The sequence below is a fragment of the Salvelinus sp. IW2-2015 genome, unplaced genomic scaffold (genome assembly GCF_002910315.2).
Source record: "Salvelinus sp. IW2-2015 unplaced genomic scaffold, ASM291031v2 Un_scaffold4180, whole genome shotgun sequence".
Classification (NCBI taxonomy): domain Eukaryota; kingdom Metazoa; phylum Chordata; class Actinopteri; order Salmoniformes; family Salmonidae; genus Salvelinus; species Salvelinus sp. IW2-2015.
The window spans coordinates 13,071-21,950 of NW_019945451.1; positions in this window are offsets into that span (position 1 = coordinate 13,071).

Below are 8,880 nucleotides of genomic sequence, written 5' to 3' on the forward strand. Positions count from 1 at the left end.
ACCTCCCCAGTCAGACTATTGTGCGCATTGATATTCATATTGCACTGTACAGTTTTACCTAAGGATTGGGTAAAGCTGGGGATCAATGAAATGGGGTATCAGTCTACTCAGTACCCAATAACTTTTTTCCCAACGTCCTCAGTTATTAGACTCCAAAACATCCACTCTGTATTGTTTTTACTCATAGTAGGTTGACTATTGTGGCTCAATTCAGTTGTTTCAGAGTTCCGCAATAAGAGCTACGGTGCTAATGTTCTCTGGGTGTCACTGAGTAGACTGATGCCCCATGTTTTTAATTTTATACATTTTTATTGAACATTTATTTTACTAGGCAAGTCAGTATGTAGTAACAAGTCAGTAACATTTACCCAACAAATTTTTATTTACAATGACGGCCTACAATGACGGCAAAAGGCCTCCTGTGGGGACGGGGGCTGGGATTTAAAATAAATATAAATATATTTCAAAACACACATCACGACGAGACAACACTACACTAAGACAACTGAAGGGGCCTCTAAATTATTTTTTATTATTATATATTTTTTTAGCGCCTTTTTCTCCCCAATTTCAGGATATCCTATTGTATCCTATTACAATCTTGTCTCATTGCTGCAACAAGAGGCGAATCTCGAGTCAATCGTCCTCCCCGAATCATGACCCACCAAACCACGCTTCTTATTAACACCCGCCGATCAACTGACAACCAAGGTCAGCCTGCAGGTGCCCGGTCCGCCAAAAGGAGTCACTAGAGCTCGATGAGCCAAGTAAAGCCCACCTGGCCAAAACCTCCCCTAACCTGGACGACACTGGGCAAATTATGCTCCGCCCTATGAGAGTCCCGGTGACGGCCAGTTGTGACACAATCTGGGATCGAACCCGGGTCTGTGATGCAGTGCCTTGGACCGCTGCGCCACTCGGGAGACTGGGGGCTCCAATTTTTTAAATGGACTGGATCTTTATATTTACCAGTTTGGTCCTGTTTCAGTAATTATGAAATCAGAACTCCTTGTTGATGATAATGATAATCTACCATTTTTATAGGAGTGGTTAAAACATGCTAATAAAGGTCCTATGGGTACATCATAAAGGTTTGGTACACCTCAACTGGTGTTTCAGCCCTGGAGTTTCCCCAGACTTAAAGGCTGCATCGAGACTTTCCTCCTCGGAATTTATTTCTGATTTTAGTATTTTTAGTATTTCTCTGCTGAAGATAAAACATATAATATTTGGTGCATTTTTTCCCCATATTCCATTCAGTTCACTTTATTTTTTCTAATAAATTACACTTGATCTTTCTTGAATAAGTTTCCCCATTTCTTTTGGGTTTTCCTTTAATGTATTCTGTGGCTCTATGGTTCAGTTTTTATTACTATCTATCTGTTAGTCCTTCAATTTCCTTTGTTAATATTCATTATTTTGACTTAAATTGCTTTGTTTTAGAGATGAGTATTGAATTGCATGGCCTCTAAAGGCACATTTAAAAGTGTCCCATATAATAAGGGGATCTGCTGTACCTACAGTGAGGGAAAAAGTATTTGATCCCCTGCTGATTTTGTACGTATGCCAGCTGACAAAGAAATGATCGGTCTATAATTTTAATGGTAGGTTTATTTGAACAGTGAGAGACAGAATAACAACAAAAAAATCCAGAAAAACCATGTCAAAAATGTTAGAAATTGATTTGCATTTTAATGAGGGAAATAAGTATTTGACCCCCTCTCAATCAGAAAGATTTCTGGCTCCCAGGTGTCTTTTATACAAGTAACGAGCTGAGATTAGGAGCACACTCTTAAAGGGAGTGTTCCCAATCTCAGTTTGTTACCTGTATAAAAGACATCTGTCCACAGAAGCAATCAATCAATCAGATTCCAAACTCTCCACCATGGCCAAGACCAAAGAGCTCTCCAAGGATGTCAGGGACAAGATTGTAGACCTACACAAGGCTGGAATGGGCTACAAGACCATCGCCAAGCAGCTTGGTGAGAAGGTGACAACAGTTTCTGCGATTATTCGCAAATGGAAGAAACACAAAAGAACTGTCAATCTCCCTCAAGCCACTTAAGAAATCACCATATATACTCACGTGGGTGAACTCGCTGTCCTACTATCTCCATACTACTCATTCTTATACAAGATTCTCCATCACTCACGACTCAATGAGCTACTTGCTGCGTGCTGTCTCTTTTCTTTCTCAAACCAAAAGTGTCTATCGCAGTCATATTCAAATTTCCGTCCAAAATTCGCTCCAACTCACAGAGAGTAATCAGACGGATGTTTGTATATGCTTCGCGAGGCCCGTGGCTCGCGCGTCCATGTTTCAATAGCTCATCTTGTCTTTCGCCTCCGTGTGTTGGTAGACTCAAATACACAGGCCCTACAGGCCCTCACGCGTCAGCTGGGATTTCATTGTTTGTTTGTGTCCCTGTGTGTGTGTGTGTGTGTGGTGCGTGTGTGCGTTGTGCGTGTGGTGTGTATGTGTTTTTTCTGTGAAAGAAGGCTGTCTGTAATGTGTCAAAGTGACCGTCCTGGGAGAGGGGTCAGGGGTTAAGGGGAGGTTAAGTGCAGCTCTACAAACGAGGAGCAGGAGAGAGGCACGTATGGTTCACCATCTGGTGCAGTCAACCATGAAACCGCGCACTAGAGCATATTGGCAGATTAGCTAGCAACTCAGTCTGAGGCAAGGTTGGTAGTTAAATTTGCACTGTATGGGTCTCTATCTCTCGACTGTACTCCGCTCAGTGGTGTGCGTGTTTGTGTGTTAGGACTAGTAACATAAGACAGACGACACAAACACCAGCTGAAAACAATGATCACCACAGTGTAGATTGCAAGAAAGCCGCTTCCTGCCTGTCGATGGTGCAAGCCTACTTCTTTCAAATATTCACACTTAGTTGAGATGATGATTGTAGAGGTAACATCATCATCTTCCTTCATTGCTTGGCAGCTAGAGTATTACCTCTGAGTGTGCCAGTGAGGAGGCACCACTAATTGCATTAGATTACAGGTACCGATCAGCTCGTTCAGTCGCATGTCTCGCTCATGCTTGTTCTATTTGACTGATTTGCAAGACAGGGATGCTGAGTCTAGAGCAATCTGAGGTATCATGGTAGAGAAACTAATTATAATTAGGCTTGTATGGTCAGCTTAAACTAGCTCTAATAAGCTTCTACTATGCAATGTAGGGGATCTATGTGGATATAATTGCACTACAGTACTTACCCTTCACACTAGACAATGAGATATCACATTGTGATAATTAATGATTCTAGTGAGAGAGAGTTGTCTTCAGCCATGATGTCACCTCTGTGGTAGATGTTGAATGTAAGCTGAAAACAGAGAGCTATTTCTTTTAGTCGCCCTCGACATGGCATCTGTCGGATTAGAGGAGACCCTTCGTAGCGAGAGAAACAGGTATAGCTTGCTTATTGCCAGTGTGCAAGATCGCAACTTCTCTCAAGAGGTATGCCAACAATGTTACAAGAACACCTAATCACGATCGGACACTTACCACCTCATGCTACATTTTACCACTCTGGGTCAGATGGGATGGGCAATGTGAATATCTAGCTAACACACGCAAAGCCTAGACACGAAAGCAAAGGCACCAAGGAGGATTGCGCCAGAAGACGTACGGACTTGGGACCAAGCCTGAGCGCCGGTGGATTCATTTTATGCGTGCCGTCGAGCAAATATGTGCTTAAACTCGTGAAGTCACAGCTCTTCGTAGTCAACACTCCAATGGGCTACTAGGCTGTGATAATGAGCACGCTTGCCAATCTGAGTTATGGGTTCGATTGAGAAACTACGGTATAGTCAGAGTGCTTATATGTTCTTCATCTGATATAGCAGACTCATGTTATACTGATTCTTTAGGCCTATGACTGCTCTAGTTGTCTCCTCTACGCTCTCTCATTGCTGCTCCTTGCCTATAAGAACGACGATGAACAAACGGACGAGGAGAAGGAGCGCAGTATAAAGAGAATGAAGCAATAAGAGAGAGAGAGAGAGGATGATAATACTGACATCTCTAGGGCTCTGAGTATTAAGATCAAAAATAACATTTTATAGCAATACATCAGCATGAAGTTACGACAGAGAATGACGCCTGTTGAATACACTGATGACACAATCACAAGCGTGTGATCCTCCCATAGAGTCGACCACGGGGGACTTAGATCTTGAACTAGACTGGCAGAATCGGCCGTAGTATAATAAACTGATGAGCGTCGAGAATATCTTGTTTTTTTGTTTAGCTGTGTCTGATACAATCCTATTGAACATGTCCAAATTGATAGTACTAGTGTCATGTTTATATGGAGTATTCTTGACATACACCGTTTGATAGAAGTCGAGAGCGAGACGCAGGCTATCAAAGCTTCTTAATAGGGACCGTGGGACTTAGTCCTGGCATCAATCACCAGGCACGGGTTCACTTAGGGTGATAGAAGCCTGTAACACTCATCAATTATTTTGGCGATACATTTATAAAAGTGATCCCATGTGCCTGAGAATATCTTCTGAAAACGTTGTAAATAGACCATTGGAAACGGATTTTACCACATTGGTGTTGCGTAGGGATAGCAGAGCCATGATATTTCTTATCTAACACCATGAAGAAATAGATACAAGGTTTTGGAAAACTATAGCTATTCGTTGAGACAGCTAAGCAATCCTAGAGAGAGAATTGAGAGGGTTTATGATTCTAGCTCTACACTGATACATTCAGCAGTCAGATCCCTGTTCGCAGAGACTAATAGAACGACCATCAGACTGACTGGAGAGAACACATCAACTTGGTGATAATACGTAATATTGCCAAATCAGTGAGGTGTCCCACTGTCTCAGTGCAAACATGGTAGGGCTGGCAAGGAATAGGGGAGAGATGATTGGGTAATTTGCCCAGTCTCATCAACATTGCCTGAAGAAAGTGGTGCCAGAATCACAGGGAGGAGTCGGCGCTCGTGTACGATGGAGGAATAACTCAACCACGTGTTGTCGTGCTCCAGTCGAGGAGCTTACTTTTGTGCCGCTTTCTGTCTGCTATAACATTCAACTCAAAACACAGTTGCCACACACACACTTGTAAGCCGAGGAGGTTATACTAGTATCAAACGGTATCACTAGGATTCGGGCATAACCAAACCTTCGCTGCCTGCTGGGGGCTACTAAGCATTCCCGCTCTGGCAGCCAGAGTTCAATGTGGATGAAGCAATGGGCGTATGCGAGTCTAGTGTGTCCTGCATCCCACTTCAGTATTATATGCAATAACTTTTTTTCCCAACGTCCTCAGTTATGTAGATCGCTCTAAATCATCCACATCCTGTGATTGTTTTACTCATAGAGGTTGACATTGTGGCCCAATTCACGTGTGTTTCAGAGTTGCCGCAATATAGAGCACGGTGGCTAATGTTCGTGGGGTGTCACTGAGTAGACTGATGCCAATGTTTTTAATTTTATACATTTTTTTATTGTAACATTTATTTTACTAGGCAATCAGTATGTAGTAACAAGTCACAACGTACATTTACCCACAAAATTTTATTACAATGACGTGCCTACAATGGACGGACAGAAGGCCTCCTGTGGGACGATGGGGCTGGGGATTTAAAATAAATATAATTAATCAAACACACATCCACGAGACGAGACAACACTACAGTCAATAAGACAACATAGCAGGCAGAAACACATGACAACACAGCATGCGTAGCCAACAGAACTGTCAACGAACATGGTAGCAAAACACAACATGGTAAAACATTATTGGGGCACCGACAAGCAACAAAAAGGCAAGAAGGTAGAGGCAACAATACATCATGCAAAGCAGCCACAACTGTCAGTAAGAGTGTCCATAATTGAGTCTTTGAATGAAGAGATAGAATAGAATACTGAGATGAGTGTGTTATGCAGCTCGTGCCAACGGTATGCAAGCTGCAACGAACGAAAAGACGAGTGACGCCAGAGACGTGTGTGCTCTGGGACCTTTAACAGAATGTGGTCTGGCAGAACGGGTGTTTGTATGTGGAGGATGAGGGGTGCAGTAGATATTCAGATAGGGGGAGGGTTTTATAAAGGATAAGGCCTCACCAGTGGTCTTGGCGCCGGGTAACAAGAAATGACCAGTTTTACAGAGAAGTATAGAGTGCAGTGATGTGTGCCTATAAGAAGCATTGGTCACAAAATCTGATGACCAAATGGTAAAGACATCTAGCCGCTTGAGAGCACCCTTACCTGCGATCTATAAATTAACATCTTCGTAATCTAAGCATGGATAGGATGGTCATCCTGAATCGGGGTTAGTTTGGCAGTTGGGTGAAAAGTGGAGCAATTAACAATAAATCTAGACTTTTTTTAAAATCTAGTTTTCCTTCTAAACTTTAGCCTGCAGCTTTGATATGTGCTAGAGAAGGACAGTTGTACCGTCTAGCCATAACTCCCAAGTACTTGTATGAGGTGACTACCATCAAGCTCTAAATGTCAGTGGGTGGTAATCACAACTGTGGGGAGAGGGGCATTCTTTTAACCAAAACCAAATGACCTTTGTTTTGTAAAGGGTAGAGAAAGCTTGTTTGGACACTAAGAAATCGCTTTGCCTGTAGAAGCAATTAACACAAATCCAGGGAGGGGCCAGCTGAGTTTAAGACTATATCATCTGCATAATAAATGGGATGAGAGGCTTCCTTGCTGCTGAGCTTATGTTGTTGATGTAAATTGAAAGAAAAGAGTGTGGGGCCTAGGATATTCGAGCCTTGGGGTACTCTTGGTGACAGGCAGTTGCTGAGACAGGCAAGAATGTTTCTGACTTTTTATACACCACACACTTTGAGAGAGGTAGTTAGAAAACCAAGGCCATAAAACCCTCAGACACCAATAACCCTTAGCCGGCCACAATAATGGAATCGCTACCGTATCAAAAGAACTTTGGCCAAGTCAATAAAAAAGGCAGCACAAATTGCTTAGAATCCAGGGCAATGGTGACAATCCTTGAGGACCTTTTAAGGTTGCAGTGACCACATCATAATCTGAGCTGAAACCAGATTAACATACAGACAGAATACTGTAGACACAAGAACAGCAGTCGTTGATTATTGACAAGTTTTCCCAACACTTTGATAGACAGGGACTAGATATAAATAGGCCTATAAATCCTCAATAAGGATGCGGACCCTTTTTTTAAAAATTTTCGCCTAAAATGACACCACCCAAATCTAACTGCCTGTAGCTCAAGGCTCTGAAGCAAGGTATGCATATTCTTGGTCACATTTGAAAGGAAACACTTTGTGGTTGTGGAAATGTGAAAGGAATGTAGGAGAATATAACACATTAGATCCTTGTAAAAGATATACAAAGAAAAAAAACAGCCATGTTTTATTTTTTGTGGCATCAAATCTTTGAAATGCAAAGAGAAAGGCCCATAATGTATTATCCAGCCCATGTGCATTTTAGATTGGCACTAGATGGCAGCTGTGTATGTGCAAATTTGAGACTGATCCAATGAACCATTCATTTCTTTGAAATGTTGTTATCAGGACTGCCCAAATGTGTCTAATATTGTTTTAATTAATAACCTTTCAATGTTCCAAACTGTGCACTCTCCTCAAACAATAGCAATGGTATTCTTTCACTGTATGCTGTGCTGCTGTAAATTGGACAATTGCAGTTCGATAACAAGGAATTTAGATTACTGCAAATCAGACAATGTCTATGTCCCTGGGAAATGTTCTTGTTACTTACGCCTCATGCTCAATCGCATTAGCTACGTTAAGCTCAACCGTCCAGCAGGGGACACACCAATCCTGATGGAATCATAATGAATTTGTGGTCATTCAAAATATTGACAATTCCAGTGTAATAAATAAAATCTATTTTGCATTAAGTAACAGCTGCTGTATAATTACATTAATACACATGTCAAATAAATGAAATAACGGAAGTGTTGTAGGGAGTTTTTCCTGCTGTCTGTCTTGTTTGTACCAAAGTCCATAGCAGTGTTGGCTCACTGGAAGAAAACTAAAGTATTGATTCCTGTTTTGATCTTAGTATTGAATTATTGTGCCAAGATATTTACTGTCTAATGGGGTCCACTATGTAAACCTAGGTCATATGGTCCCACCTGTTTAAGGCAGGTAAATCACTGAACGTTCACTGATCATGTCACCTAAAGGTTTAGTTGGAGGTGAAATCTTTGCCTGGTACAGAATGTCAGTTCACCCGAAATGTATTATGTTGATCAGAACGGGGGGTTTTTCATTCTCTGCCCACCCCAATGACACATCATAAAACTGATTCAAATGTTATTTGTCACATACACATGTTAGCAGATGTTAATGTGAGTGTAGGAAATGCTTGTGCTTTATCTGACAATGCAGTAATATCTAACAAGTAATCTAACAATTCACAACAACTACCTTATACACACAAGCGTAAGGAATGATTAAGAATATGTACATATAAAATATATGGATGAGGACGAACGCATAGGCAAGATGCGTGATGGTATAGAGTACAGTATATACATATGAGATGAGTAATGTAGGTTATGTAAACATTATAAAGTGGCATTGTTTAAAAGGCTAGTGATACATTTATTACATCATTTAATTATTAAAGTGGCTAGAGATTTGAGTCGTATGTTGGCGCAGCCACTCAATGTTAGTGATGGCTGTTTTAACAGTCTGATGCCTTGAGATAGAAGCTGTTTTCAGTCTCTCGTCCCGCTTTGTCACTGTACTGACCCCGCCTTCTGGATGATAGCGGGGTTGAACAGGCAGTGGCTCGGGTGGTTGTTGTCCTTGATGATCTTTTGGCCTTGCGTGTGGTGGTAGGTGTCCTGGAGGGCAGTAGTTTGCATCCGGTGATGCGTTGTAGACCTCCTAC